The 16,647-nt window shown below is 39.6% G+C and overlaps 1 protein-coding gene across 1 annotated transcript in view; it reads right to left on the bottom strand.

Moving 5' to 3' along the window:
- The window catches only part of LOC121386139, a 17,877-nt gene extending 17,785 nt beyond the window's left edge, over positions 1-92 (bottom strand). Inside the window, exon 1 of the mRNA XM_041516938.1 lies at positions 1-92. This exon is cut by the window's left edge and continues 30 nt beyond it. The gene's annotated coding sequence lies outside the window, so the exon portion shown is untranslated.
- Positions 93-16,647: the final 16,555 nt, after the last annotated feature.

Below are 16,647 nucleotides of genomic sequence, written 5' to 3'. Positions count from 1 at the left end.
TTGAGTCTGAAGTAATCTGTGATCGGCTACTTCCTCGAAACTCAACACAGTATTTGTAGCAAATATGAAAAACTTGCAGCTGAAATAATAGAAAATATGTATTTATACTTAAGGAAAACACGATTTCTTCCCTATTATTCGCTTTTAAAAAAATATATATAACTGAAAAGAGATTTACTCAGTCCCAATATGGCGGTCACAGGATACAGGATTATTCGTCATGCGCATTAGTGGAATAACATCCCTATAGCAGGTTTGGGGCCAACGATAAAATACGTACGGTACACCATGAGGCAGGGCCGTAACTAGCATGGGGGCAAGGGTGGGGCAACTCCCCCCCCCCGGAAAAATTCGGAAAGCATTATAGAAACTTAAAGAAAAAGTTTTAGACTATTAACTACCCCCCCCCCCCCCCCCCAACAAAACATCCTAGCTACGGCCCTGTGAGGTATAGGGGTAGGGGGTTCTGGTATCACCTACGAAGAGAGAACAGAGGGGGTGGGGTTTCGCTAACAATATATAGGGGAGACCGGGGTTGGTTGTCAGATGGGTTGGGTTGTCACAATGGCCGTATCTCTTCCATTAAATGGCGTAAGCGTACTGGACTAAGACAGGTATGTGGCTTCAAATGTTTATATTCCGCCATATTTAAATTACAAAGAATTCATGGCATTTTTCTGAGATTTCAAAAGTTGACATTTTTTTCGCTCTGTAGGCCTATGTATTTTTTTTATTATGAATGTCATTATTTTCTAGTTTTTACCGATTGTAAATTTTGTTTGAGATTAGTACAGTGTTAAACAGATATGAATGTCTGCTTCTTATGGTATAAACTTATAAGCAATAGACTAGTATACTGGTCTGACGAACAGTAATTATTGTGAATGGGTCGTGAGGGGGCAAGTTATCACACGGTGTCAGGATTTGGTTGTCACACACAATAACACGTGACAACCAACCCCGGTAACCCAAAAGCATGGTGAATTACAATTTACATACCTGCATGCATGTACAAGTAACATGCATACGTACATGCATGCATGCATACGTACATTCATACCATGGATGGTATATCAATTGCTGTGGTATGTACTATCCTGTCTATGGGATGAAAGATTCCTTGCTACTAATGGAAACATGTACCGGGTTTCCTCTCAGAATTACCAAATCTTTGACATCGAATAGCCGATTATTGATAATTCAATGTGCTCTAGTGGTGTCTAAACAAATCAAAGTTTAAAAGTTTACATACATACATACATAACATACACACATACATACATAACATAACATAACATAACATACATACATAGCATACATACATACATACATAGCATACATACATACATATATAAAAACATATATATGGGGCCAAAAGGAATTTTGTATACACGTTTGTAGGCTCCATGTTTATCATTGAGTTGTGATATCAAATCACAAGAACTTCAACTTATTGTGTTGTACTGTATTTTCATACATTAAACATATAGTGACAACCAACCTCACGACCTGTGACAACCAATCCCGTAACGGGATAGGTTGTCTCAATAATTTTAATATTTTCAATAGCCCGAATCCTATATTTAAATGAAGCTGGGCGAAATTTACCTTTACACTATATGGCTGATATAAACGAGTTCAACTTTACAAGAAATTCAATTGACAATAATATTTTATAAATTGGAAAAATGTAACGACATAAAAAGTGACAACCAGCCCCGGTCTCCCCTACGCCATGCTTTTAATGGCGAAGGCCCAGGAATTGTCTCCCCCAAAGAAATCGTGTCGTTATTAAGCTCAGTGTTGACCACGATATCCCACGGTAGGTCCTGGTGATGACCACGGTATCACACGGTAATTCCTGGTTATGACCACAGTATCCCATGATAGGTCCGGGTGATGACCACGGTATCCCACGATAGGTCCCGGTGATGACCACGGTATATCACGGTAGGTCCCGGTGATGACCACGGTATCCCACGATATCCCACAATAGGTCCTGGTGATGACCACGGTATCACACGGTAATTCCTGGTTATGACCACGGTATCCCATGATAGGTCCGGGTGATGACCACGGTATCCCACGGTAGGTCTCGGTAATGACCACGGTATCCCACGGTAGGTCTCGGTAATGACCACGGTATCCCACGGTAGGTCTCGGTAATGACCAAGGTATCCCACGGTAGGTCTCGGTAATGTCCACGGTATCCCATGATAGGTCCCGATGATGACCACGGTATCCCACGATAGGTCCTAGTGATGACCACGGCATCCCATGATAGGTCCCGATGATGACCACGGTATCCCACGATAGGTCCTGGTGATGACCACGGTATCCCACGATAGGTCCTGGTGATGACCACGGTATCCCACGATAGGTCCTGGTGATGACCACGGTATCCCACGATAGGTCCCGGTGATGACCACGGTATCCCATAATAGGTCCCGGTGATGACCACGGTATCCCACGATAGGTCCTGGTGATGACCACGGTATATCACGGTAGGTCTCGGTGATGACCACGGTATCCCATAATAGGTCCCGGTGATGACCACGGTATCCCACGATAGGTCCGGGGGATGACCACGGTATCCCATGATAGGTCCCGGTGATGAACCGTAGCTCATCGTAACTGTGGCTCCAATTTTGTCCAAAAAGACAGTCCGCCAAAGTGGCTATGGTGCACCGTGGCGCTGTCTGCGACCATTACGGTGTCGTCAAAGACCATGAAGGTGGTGCTACGGTTTGTCACGGTTACCCACGGTTCCACTACGATGGCGCCGTATGGACACCTTACTGCTGCCGTTAGTTACTGTAAGTCACCGTAGGAATACACACCCACAGTGACACGCCAAACTATAGACGATAATGTTCTTATGAACGACGCAAGAAAGATTTTGGGTTTTTTTGATGAACCAGATAATATATATAGAAGCAATTCATATTCAGTTTAAAAAAACAAAAACCTTTTTAAAATTTGTGTTAGAAAATCTACAACTAATTTTTTTTAAATAGTTCTATTATTTATTAAGAGTGTGGACCATTTCCTCCGCTGCCGTGAGTTCATCGATGTAGCAAAACCCAAGCCAAAACCTTGGTCAGCGCGTACTGTTCATAGCTCACAGTAATGTTCTGGATGCCTGCCTATTGTTGAGAATGCGTTGTGGAAAGACAGCTTGGTTTACAGGTGTGGTTAATGATCGAACACGATTGATAAGTAGTGACTACAGTGAATCTTCAACAAATACACATTTAGCTCAGCAACATAGATCCAAGCAAGATAAGAAAAAAAAAAATCCTCAAAAGAAATCAGGCACACATCTATTAGTACTACGTTATCCACAAATACTCGGGGTCGACATGGATCCTGTATTAAGTGCACTTAAAACAATTACTGATCAGCAAACTGTGATGAATAAAACAACTTGACTTAGCCATAACTAAAGATGATCTGCAAGCAAGTCTCAACCAAATTAAGCAAGTCTCAACCAAATTAAGCAAGAGATACTTCGAACTTTCCAAGATAATCTTAACAAACTCGAAGCGAAACTTGTCCAGATACACATAGATAATGATGAACTAAAACAAATCAACACCAAGTTAAAACAGAGAAATGCGCGGTTAAAAGGAGAAATTAAAGGCGCAAATGTAACATCGGGCATTGCACTTATCAGAACAAATAACTTGGAACAGTATACACGGAAAGATTCTAGGACATCTCCCCCCTCCCCGGACCCCCCCCCCCCCCTCCCCCGGATAGACTGTTGAATGTGTTCATGTGTTTGTTTTCAATGTTTCACATAAAATATAAAATAATAGTGTTATTTATTTATACCAGTAATGACTGGGGAGGGGAATGACCGGGGGGGATGACATGGGGGGGGGGGGGGAATGTAGCATTCGCTTGTTTGGAGTTAAGGACGAAAACAAAGAAGAAAGTATTACAGACACAATGCGCAAGACCGTAGAAGTATTAGAAAAAAATGGCATTAAAGTTTCCACTAGAGACATTAGTATCGCGCACAGACTGGGTCCCTTTAACCAAGCTGGGAGTCGACCGATTGTTGTTAAAATTTATAGCGAGGACGCAGAAATTAGAAGCGTTGAGGAACAGAAGGAAACTGAAAGGTACTGGCATTGGTCTCAGCGAGGATCTCACCAAGGAAAACTATCAAAACTAGCCGGAGTACTCAAACTTTGTTTTTGTGATTGTCGGGCACGTGACGTTTTGAGACGGCCCCTGAAAGACGGAATGGCTGAGTGGGCGATCATGTGACGCAACGTCACGATATAGGTCGGCGAACTTAGAATTTTGCTGTCCGGAGTTTGCCGAAGCTTAGCTGAATGTGGGTGCTGTCGGGTTTCTTTTTGTAGTGTGTGTATTAGTGTTTAATATCTGATTTATTTATTTTTAATCAGGGAACTCGAAAATGGTCGATGTAAACGTATTTGACGTCAAACATAGGATTGTTGTGGTATTAGAGCAGAAATCTTTGACAATGTTTTGGTTGTCGGCAGGCAATTGCCAAAAAAATACATAGCTTGGTCTCTGACTGTAATGAGAGCGTATTTATGTCCAAATGCCCGTCTAGCTCTCTTACAGTCAGAGTACTCGGGCTATATGAAAACCTGATCAAAGTCAAGTCACATGAAAACGTGCAAAGTGCATGGACAAAAGACGGAGTCGTTTTTGCTAAGCTAAAATCGACAAACGAATAAAAACGATAATAAACATAAGTGATTGCTTGCCACATAGTTAGGCTCCCAGTACCAAAACAATGCCAAAAGTGTTAGATGATATGTGAACAATAAAAGTATGTTCCTTGCTCGATGTGCGTGCCCTCAAAATTTAGTTTGTTCATGTATGTATATATGTTGCGGTGTGTTGTGTGTTGTTGTTGTGTGTGTGTGTGTGTGTGTGCGTGCGTGTGTGCGTGTGTATGCGTGTGTGTGTGTGTGTTTCTACTTTAATTTATACATGTATATGCTAGATACGTAGATTGATTTTGCTATTTAACATTACAGATTAATTTTGTTTCTTCCAGTGATGTTCTTCGTCAAGTGCCTTAAAGGCGTTCAATCACAGATTTAGTGGGCCTTATTTCTTTAAATATGGATTATAAATGACAATTACATTAATTTGAATACCAAAACTCGCTATTGTATCACCCAAAACATTTTAATTGAACCACGATTGAGGGAATCCCATGACGTCCATTGAGCAGCTTCATTTAAAAAAAATTGGAACTCTTTTATCAGGAGTCTAGCACGTACGACAAAACCGAGCACCGATGAGGCTATATATACGACAGTCGTGTAAAGTACCTTTGAATTTTATATACAGTGCACGGCCGCCGTGTATAGAGACTTTAAAATAATTTAAAATATATTATTTCTTGACAAACAAAAAAAATCAAAAAAGATGAGAAAAAAAAATCCCACAAACACACAAAAAAAACACAAAAAAAAAAAAAAACCCGGCGAATACGCTGGAATAAAATAATAAATAGTTGGAACATAAACTCACGATTTTTTTTTATCATTATTATTATTTGTTTTATTTTTTTGGTTTATTTTTATTTTTATTTGTTTTATTATTGTGTGATTTTTTTATTATTATTATTTTATTTTTTTACGGAGCTATCGTACACAGGACCACTGCGGGCGTGTGTGCAGGGATTTTAGCAAGGGGGGTCTAGACTGAGGTGAGCAACGTTTACAAGGGGTGACACGCTTCCACAGACATTTATCGGGGGAAAAAACAGAAAACAAAAGTTGCTTAAGCAGTGGATTGAGCAAATTATTATTATTCTTTATTTTTATTTTATTATTTTTTGGGGGGTGGGGGGGGGGCGAGGGTTATTTTGTTGTTTACTTTGTTTGTTGTTTACTTTGTTTGTTGTTTGTTTGTTTTTTGTTTGTTTGTTTGTTTTTATTTTGGGTTTTTTTTATGGAGCTCCATACACAGTACCACTACAGACGCGTGTGCAGGGATTTTAGCATGGGGAGGGAGGTCTACACGGAGGCGAGCGAAGTTTACGGTGAGGGGTCGAGACATGTTCCCCGAAAAATGTCTTAAAAAAACAAAAATGCTTGTGTAAGGAGATGGGTATGTGCCTGCACCGACAAAAAAACTTTGAGGCACAATCATTTTTGCTTAATACACAACATACTGTCCTGCGTTACTAGAAAATGAAGCCTTGTCTATTTGTTTACTAGTACGTTGATTGCAATGTCGTGTTAATAAAATTTACTCATTGACCTCATTAATGTACATCTAATTTGCAGTAATCAAATTTCGTAAACATATGGCTTGTGCCCCCTCTCGTATATATATTATCTGCAGGTATTTTTAAATATTATAGAGGTTTCTCAACTATACCTTACTATACGGATAGTGATTGGTCACCACTTCGAGTGTAGTTGGTGACGCACTAGCAATTTGCTTCCAGTTGTTTACGATTAAACGGCCTGCTATATGTAATACAGACTGTGGCTAAAAGTATATACTTTAAAATACTACTACTACTACTACTACTACTAATACTAATACTAACACTTCTGAGAATGTCGCCATATTTAAGTCACTAACCGTACCGATCTGCGAAAGTAGCTAAACTGTTAGCGAATCATAGTGATTAATTATACATATCTGTAACAATAATGGCACATTGTCGGTTCGAAACACGTTTCCTTCCGACTGCTTCCAGTTACAAGCCCCCGCTCTATTGTCCGTACATGGTGTGTATTTATTTTCTTTTTCAGATAATCTCTCAGCAGCTGGTGATTTTATTTATTTATTTATTTATTTATATATATTCTTTCATTGCAGGGACAATATTACGCTATTCATATACGGTAGCATGGTAAAATGGGTATGACGCCGTACCCAAATTGTATTGCCAATTTAAAAAATGTATGTTAACCTTTTGACAGAATTAATGACTCTTTATTATACTGTATTATTTTCATAACCCTAATCCTACACCTAACCCATTTTATTTCTGGGGGAGGCAGCCCATACCCACTATCCACTGCTGTTGCATTCAAAAAACACATTGTAAATATTTAATTTCATCGCGCCATACCCAAAATTTTCTTTTCGGCATAAACACATTCATATCCTTCAACCCCCATTCCCCTGTTTGTACTTAGTATGTATTCCTTCTGGTTCGGTAATATGGATCAATCAAATACTTATTTACAGCCTATATACAGTTTTGCTGTTCATAGGCACAGTGGCGTAGCCGGGGGGGGGGGGGGGGGGGGGGGGCAATCCCGGGAATGTTTTACCTTTTCGCTTATTAATAGCATTAAAAAGGTTCCTGTGTCATATCCCACTACACAGGTGTCCCCCCTACAAAATCCTGCCTACGCCACTGTATAGGCAGCCCTCGTTAGCGGAGGCCATATACACGGCTTTCGTATATATAGCCACTTTGTATATAATCACCGTCTAGTTCACAGTATTCTTTAAAAATGTAATGATTCCAATCCCAAACTAGTTATCATCATCATCCAATCCTAAGCCAGCTGTAATTACCCATGGGGTTATGGCATATTTTATACAATAATAAATTTAACAAAGTGAAAAATTAATGCGGTGTTTAGATTTTTTCCACGTACAACAAACGATAAATGTCCTGTACATGCGAAGGCCTAACTAGTCGGGATCGTCGTCGTTTAAAATGCTTCTGTTGTTAAAATAAATTAACGTATAAGCTTATTATCATTCAGTACATGTTTATATACTTTTTTATAACTTATTTTCATTGTTTTTCTTTCGATTTACCCTACGTCGCAGAGGACGGTCAAGCGTTCTCGTTACACGAGCTTCGTAAATCGTTTTGACACTTCGGTTATTCGGGGTTTGCCCATCACGTGACTACATAAATAATACGTCACACCTCTGCGCTCCAAATAGCCGTTAGTTTTTCCTGAATTATGGACGGTTGACATAATTCAATTATGTTTACGAAATATCAGTAATAAGTGGGTTGTGGTAGTTATGTAGATGGTTAAATAAAGTAATTTTAGCAACATATCAAATGTGTATATTTTCAGATAATACTTTGTTAGGTCATTAATTAGGTAAACCATCCGTGACAGAGCTCCTTTAATATAGTTTTCTGCAGATATTAAGATATTGTTTGTTGATGATGTAGCACATGTGTGCCTGTGTGCGCGCGGGCATGTGTATGTGTGTGTGTGTGTGTCTGTATGTGTGTGTGTTTGTGTTGTGTGTGTGTGTGCGTGTGTGTGTGTGTGTGCGCGCGCGCGGGCATGTGTGTGTGTGTGTGTGCGCGCGCGCGGGAATGTGTGTGTGTGTGCGCGCGGGCATGTGTGTGTGTGTGTGTGTGTGTGTGTGTGTTGTGTGTGCGCGTAGGGATAGAAGCTAACGACCCAGGCGAGTAGAAATCACTGGGGGCGAGTACAATTTAAATGGCGCTAGTCCCCCGGGCTAGTATTTTGCCAATGAAACCTGTTAAACATACAAACTGTAGATGTATTTAATCAAAATTTGCCACGAGAGATGGACAAAGTCAAAAGTATCGCAGTTTCGTTTGGTGTCGATAAATCCGGATATTTAGGGTTAGGCTTAGGGTTAGGGTTAGGCTTAGGGTTAGGGTTAGGCTTAGGGTTAGGCTTATTTCCTATGTTAAAATGGAGTACGTCAGGGCGAAAATCTGCCCCCCCCCCCCCCACACACATTATCTGCTATATGCTTAAATGATGTACAAAATACATTAAAAGAGAAACAATGTAATGGTATAAGAATAGAGTATGAAAACAACAATACTGACATACTGTGTGTAATTACCCTGCTACTTTATGCTGATGACATTGTGATTTTGGCAGAATCACCAGAAGACCTACAAAAGTCTTTAAAGGAAACATGTCACGTAAACCATATTTGGCACCAACCATGTACAATTAATTATAAATTGAATCACCTAAAAAATTTTTTTTATAAAAAATTAATTACTTAAAATATCTCCATAAAAGAACCCCAGATACGAGCTCTTAGCGGAAATTGCCGATCTTTAATGAGCAGGGCAATCACGAGGTCCCTGACGTCAGAGACGCGTCGCTTGATCTGAAGCCTTACACTTAAAAGCATTAGTCCGTACCACTCATAAAGAATCTAAGACTTGCACAGATTACCAAAACAATGAGTGTTCGTTCGCAAAACGTTTTGCCGTATCAATATGAGCTGTTGGTAAATGAAGAAAGACACACATTTACTTACAACAGTGATACTGAAGAAAAAACGGATAGCGAGTCGGAGGGTAGAGAAACTGATGGTGCCAGACCAGACCGGTGGACCAATTTACAGCCCGGAGCCCGAAAGTAACCCGGAGACAAAACCAAAACTCGGATGCTAATGCCGAGGTGTATACTGTTCATATTTAGCATAAAGATACACCTCGATATGATGTATTTAAATATGTAAAAAATATAAATGTAGGACAAACATTTTTGGTGGGTTTTTTTTAGAAAATATCGCATTTTTTATGTTCGGGCTGTACATAATGAAATCTGTATGCACAGTGTAAACAAACGCTCTAATTTACGACAAGGCGCTTCACTTTCATTAACCTGGCTTGTAAAACAACATAAATGACTTGAGAGTATAATCAACTTTTAAACTAAATATATTTCTATTTGCATCAATAGAACGAAATGGGGTTATAGTATTTTTCTCTCATAAAAAAAAGTAGCATATTATTAGGCCTATTGGTAGGGTGCGTTAGAGTAAAAACGACCACTCACGATACCCAAGTGATAATTTTCTTTTCTTTGGTACTACGTAATTTGTCAGTTTTGTAATTTTAGATGGGAAAGTCTACTTAATCGAGGGTTTTACAGCATTATTTACAGTAATGAAGCAGGGCGGCTGATAATGTCCATTAACATTGTACTATAGTCGCGACAGGTTACGCCACAATACCCTGTAATCTTAAAAAAAACTGGCACGTATTTTGTACGCATGTCTAGACCGTGGTAATCACTTACCTGGTCGATACCCTGCAATATACACCTGCCAATCAGGAATCACATGTGCAGGCCACGGAAAGAAAGGACCAATTAACTAAAACAACACTCCGATTCTCAAGTCAGCCCGTGGATGAAACATAATAGTTATTTCGACACCGACAGTAGTGGGGTTTTTTGTATTGAACTTCGTGTTGCTTTGGGGCTTCGGGCGATGAGGAACGTTTTTGTAACGTATTCCGCCCGAAGATTAAAAACATTATTTAAAATTATTATTGTTTTTTAAAAACATATTTAAATACATCGTACTGAGATGTATCCTCATGCCAAATCCCATGTTTGTATATGCCATATTTAATTACTTATTGACGTTTCCTTCTTCGGACGGTGAATACAGATTTTGTTATGTAGGCCTACGGCCCTAACATGAAAAATCTTTTTTTTCTTCAAAAAAATTAATAAATAAAAAATTCTACATTTTTGTTTTAACATATATAAATACATCATGCTGAGGTGTATCTTTGTGCCAAATATGTACAATGTACACCTCGGCATTCGCAACCGAGTACTGTTTTTGTCTCCGGGTAACGTTCGGGCTCCGGGCTGTAATTAGGCGGACACCAAAGTACTATGCGGTGTTGGTGTCCAATCTTTTTTTTTGCGATAAAATACACGCGTCTTTCTTCGGATACAATCCTTTGGAAAACCATAAAAAGACAATCCCGATCGTTTAAACTGTTTATTTTTACACCCGAAGGCCGCGCAGTACGGCACTGTTGGACTGAAAAGATCGTAAGCCCCTTACTCCATATATAAACAGTTAACAACAATGGAAGAGTACAGCGGCTCTGACGTCACTTCCCTTTTTTTCCGAACGCTCACGAAGAAATATGCATAAATCGTACTTTGATACTGGTTAGCGTAATTTCTTCATTTTAAGTTAACTACACGTATTTTATTGTTATAAAGTTATTTGTATATTATTTTTATATCATTTTTCTTTTAAAATGAACTATAATATGGTCTCGTGTCATGTTTCCTTTAAACGTTTTCTCGGAATATTGCGAAACTTGGAAACTAAAAGTAAATATAGATAAGTCTAAAATATTAGTATTTGTTGCAAAACCACCCGAAAGTAAACCATTCTACATTAAGAACATTAAATTAGACATTATTTATAGCTACAAATACTTAGTCATTATATTTACTAGAAAAAGCAAAAACCATCTTCAATAGCACAGGCTAATAAAGGTATGACCTTACTGAAAATGAGCATTAGAAATCTTAATTTACCAATAGACTGCCAACTACGCTTGTTTGATAGTACCATTGTCCCTATCCTGTTATATTCCTCGGAAATTTGGGGTTTCGCTAATAATCAAAATATTGAAATAATACAGCTAAATTTTCTAAGAGACTTATTAATGCTAAGAAGGAGTACCCCACTGCCTATGATTTATGGAGAACTAGGCGTATTCCCATTAGATATTAAGATACAAGTTAGAATGCTCAGTTTTTGGGCCTCGTTGATCACAGGAAAGGCCTCTAAAATATCATATTTACTGTACAAAAAAGAGCTCATTTATTAAGTTAGTTACTGAACGTTTAAAAGATCAATTCCGACAAACCTGGAACGAAAATATTAACACTTATCCCAAATGTATTACTTATAGAATATTTAAATTGGCACATGCTTGTGAAAATTACCTTCTTTATTTACCTGAAACAATACGCATTATTTACAGTCGATTCAGAACCAGCAACCACTATCTTCCAATTGAAACTGGCAGATAGCAAAATATTTAACGAAAACATTGAATTTGCCCTCTTTGCAAAATCACAGTTGGTGATGAATTTCATTATCTATTTCAATGTCCACACTTTACTAACGAAAGATCAACCTACCTAAATATATATTACTTCAACGGACCAAACACTTTTAAATTACACAAGCTCTTTAACACAAAACAATTATCTATTATGTACGTTTCTTAATGTCATGAATAGTGTATTAAAAGACACACCTTTGTCATAGATTTATTCAACTAATATATTTTGCTTTTGTCTATGATATATATATATATATATATATATATATATATATATATATATATATATATATGTATAATTATATACATGTATATTTTAATTAGCAGCCACCATTGTATTGTATATGTACGCTTGTAAACACATCAATTAACACCGTTTATGTGTACAGGGCCGTAGCTAGCATGGGGGCAAGGCCCCCCCCCCCCCCCCCCCGAACAAATTTCGGAAAGCTTTATAGATACTTAAAGAAAAGGAGGTTTTTGACTGTTAATTACTCAGTTCCCCCCCCCCCCCCCCCCCCCCCCCCCCCCCCCCCCCCCCAAACAAAAAAGCCTAGCTACGGCCTTGGTGTACGTATTTGACTGATAATACTTGAGAGTTTGCAATAAAAAAAAAGAAGAAAAAACAGAACAGAAGAACACAACTTCATTTCACTCAGAACACTAAATCGAATGATTTTGTCATGGTGTATATTTGATAGAAAGTTGCGAGAACGGTCGGGAGTTGCCTACATGGTTGGGGGAAACCCACGATTTGACTGAACTTTATCTTCTTCTTTTTTTTTCCTTCCATTAATTTTGTTTTTGTTTTGTTTTACCACAAACTTCGGAATTTCTTTAATTTTTAAATATTTTCTTTAATATTCCGGTCAGCATACAGTACCCTACCATACGTGCTATATTGTGTGTTTTTGTCAATGCATTTTCCGGGGAAGCATGACCCGAAACCCACCTTAAAATGCTTCGCTAGCCACACTCTAGATCGCTACACAATTTACAACACGTGCCTATTTTACAAAATATTTCGTTTCAGTGCTTCAGTTCACTTTTATATCATTAGTCTAAACTGTATTATAGACATGCTAAAGTGCACATTTTGCTGTAATAACAGCTTAATAAATAATTTGTCCTAAACACATCTAACAGTAGTATTTGTATCAACATGCTTATTTTGGTCATGCATGTCGATTTTTAAAGATACGTAGATGTTCAACACAGGACACAGTTGGGGCACCATCGAGAGATTGGCAAGGGGTACACCGACGCCATCGAGAGATTGGCAAGGGGTAGACCGGCACCATGGAGAGATTGGCAAGGGTAGACCGACACCATCGAGCGATTGTCAAGGGGTAGACCGACACCATCGAGAGATTGGCAAGGGGTAGACCGGCACCATCGAGAGATTGGCAAGGGGTAGACCGGCGCCATCGAGAGATTGGCAAGGGGTAGACCGGCACCATGGAGAGATTGGCAAGGGTAGACCGACACCATCGAGCGATTGTCAAGGGGTAGACCGACACCATCGAGAGATTGGCAAGGGGTAGACCGGCACCATGGAGAGATTGGCAAGGGTAGACCGACACCATCGAGCGATTGTCAAGGGGTAGACCGACACCATCGAGAGATTGGCAAGGGGTAGACCGGCGCCATCGAGAGATTGGCAAGGGGTAGACCGGCACCATCGAGAGATTGGCAAGGGGTAGACCGGCGCCATCGAGAGATTGGCAAGGGGTAGACCGGCACCATCGAGAGATTGGCAAGGGGTAGACCGACACCATCGAGAGATTGGCAAGGGGTAGACCGGCGCCATCGAGAGATTGACAAGGGGTAGACCGACACCATCGAGAGATTGACAAGGGGTAGACCGACACCATCGAGAGATTGGCAAGGGGTAGACCGACACCATCGAGAGATTGGCAAGGGGTAGACCGGCACCATCGAGAGATTGGCAAGGGGTAGACCGGCGCCATCGAGAGATTGGCAAGGGGTAGACCGGCGCCATCGAGAGATTGGCAAGGGGTAGACCGACACCATCGAGAGATTGGCAAGGGGTAGACCGACACCATCGAGAGATTGGCAAGGGGTAGACCGGCACCATCGAGAGATTGGCAAGGGGTAGACTGTCATGGAGGAACTTTGTCGCTGACATAAATGTCATCAGGTATGACAGGAAATGACGATGAGATGTCCAACATGGTAGGATGAAGACCCATTTCATCCAATAAAAACAACCCAGTAACAATACCATCCCAACCCCAAAATAAAATACAAAACAAGCCCCCCCCCTCCACACATGCACATACATACAGGCCCCCCCCCCCCCAACCGAAAAAACCCAACAACCCAGTAACAATACCATCCCAACCCCAAAATAAAATACAAAACAAGGCCCCCTCCACACACATGCACATACATACAGCCCCCCCCCCCCCCACCGAAAAAAACAACAACCCAGTAAAAAAAGCCATCCCAACCCCAAAATAAAATACAAAACAAGGCCCCCCCCACACACATGCACATACATACAGCCCCCGAAAAAAAAACCCCAAAACACACACACACACACACACACACACACACACACACACACACACACATACATATATATATAACATAATAAAATACAAAATAAATAAATAAAAACGCAAAAAGACCCACCCACCCAGTAAACCGCACACACACCCCCCCCCCCCCTAAACCCATAACAACCCAGACATTTTCTATATATATTTACAGTGGCATGTATTAATCACATTTCTATTATTATTATTATTTTATTAATCATTAAAAAAAATATGTAGTATTTTTTAGCCTTTTCCATTTTTTTCCAAACTGTATTTTTGTTACTCAGCTTAAATCACGAACCCCACCTTACCCCTCCCCTAAAAAGAAGACCCGTCATACACAACATTTTTTGTTTGAAAATAGTTACACTGTCATTAAGCATACTGTTTTACCCTACCGCATTGTAATGGACTAGTCCGTGTCACTAGCTTTCGTTACGTGTTCATTCAAACGCCTATGTACACTATCTTTATGTTTTATGTAACATTGCTTCACTATTTTAAAATAGTTATAAGAAAAGTTGGAAATGAATGGGGTATTGTTTGCATTGTCCCGATAAGCTAAATAAATACATTATGTTGTGAAAACAATAACGTTCGCATAGTATTCTTATTTTCCGATTTTACGTTTATAACGACGTTAGGGTTTATAATAACATTTCAACATTATAGTATTACATGTTATTATTAATAAAAATTTGCAGTGTCTTCAAAAACAATGTTACGTATACCAGAATACTATTTCGCGTGTTTCAGTTCCATTTTAAAGTAAAATATACACATGACGATTAGTCGTTGAGTTTAACCAACAAGTTTAGAGAGGGGTCAAAATTTGGCAGACAGATTTCACAGCACGTGAAACTTCAAAGAGCTATAACTTTCTAACCACTGAATATTTTTCCGTCAGTTTTTTTTTTTTTATTATTATTTTTTTTTTATTAAGTTTGGTATATATTTTTGTTTGAAATAAAAAACCTTGACCACATATTTATGTTTTAATTTTTCGTTGAGCAGCATCTATTTACAGGCCCGTAGGAACGACTTTGGGAGTGTGTGTGTGTGTGTGTGTGTGTGTGGGGGGGGGGGGTCACTGACGGATTGGGTACTAACTATATCAGATTTTGGTCACAATGGCAAACAGTGTGATAAAAAAAAAAAAAAAAAAAAAAAAAGGTTCACAAGTGGGGGGCACTTGCGACTCGCCCCCCCCCCCCCCCCTTTCCGGTTCCTACGGGCCTGAAATTTTAGCCTATATTTCTTGGTGCAAAATGCTACCAACAGTATGTACGCGTATGAAGGGGGGGGGGGGGGGGCAAGGGGCATATGATTCGTGGTACGAGCTTTCGGGGAACGATGACCGGGGGCGTTGACGATACACGTAGCGTGCGGAAATTCGTCTGAACAAACCCGCTTACAAACACCATTTCGTACATGCGCTGTTGCGCAGGACAGGAACAGTACTAGTTGGTGTAGCCGCGTTTTTGAAACGATCAGTTGAAAAGTAAGTAGGCATATTTCATAAAGTACAATGTAATTAATATTGATTTTATGTGTCAGTTAAAGCGTGTATTCGAAATTATGTTCTTGTAAGCCAGAAATACGAATTGCAAGTGACCAAATTACAGAATGGGGTTTACACCAAGACTGGCAAGGTCGATGACACTGACGCTGACAGAACATTTCCGCAACATAATTTTGATTTCAAACACATGGGCGTAAAGAGGTGCCAAAAAGTGTTGGGGGGGGGGGGGGGGGGGGTGGGCACACACATATACACATAATATATAAATAAATGGATAAAAAAAACTTCGCTGCTGGTAAATTGTGTGATTGGGGGGGGGGGGGGGGGGAGGTGGTGGGCACATGCCCCTCTGTCCCCCGCTTCCTACGCCAGTGAATTAGAGTTACATAATATGTTATACTATAGTCAAAGGTGCAAATTGTTTCTAATTATTATGAGAAAACTCATCCTCCTACAACAATTATTTAACACATTTAAAGGGACATTCCTGAGTTTGCTGCAATTTTTAAGATGTTATCGACTAACAGAGACTTTTTAACGATTGTAATTACATATGAAATATATTTTTCTGTATAAAATATTACTAACTGTATATTAAACGTGTTTCTGATCGTTTTAATATTTGTACTAGGTTAAATTTCATTTTGTTTCCTAAAATATAGTTTTTTTGTACGTATGAAATTCGTTGCGACCAAATTGGTCGCCAAATGCGACCAAAATGTTAGCGTGGCGAC

The sequence above is a fragment of the Gigantopelta aegis genome, chromosome 12 (genome assembly GCF_016097555.1).
Source record: "Gigantopelta aegis isolate Gae_Host chromosome 12, Gae_host_genome, whole genome shotgun sequence".
NCBI lineage: Eukaryota > Metazoa > Mollusca > Gastropoda > Neomphalida > Peltospiridae > Gigantopelta > Gigantopelta aegis.
This window is presented reverse-complemented; position numbering and strand designations above follow the sequence as displayed.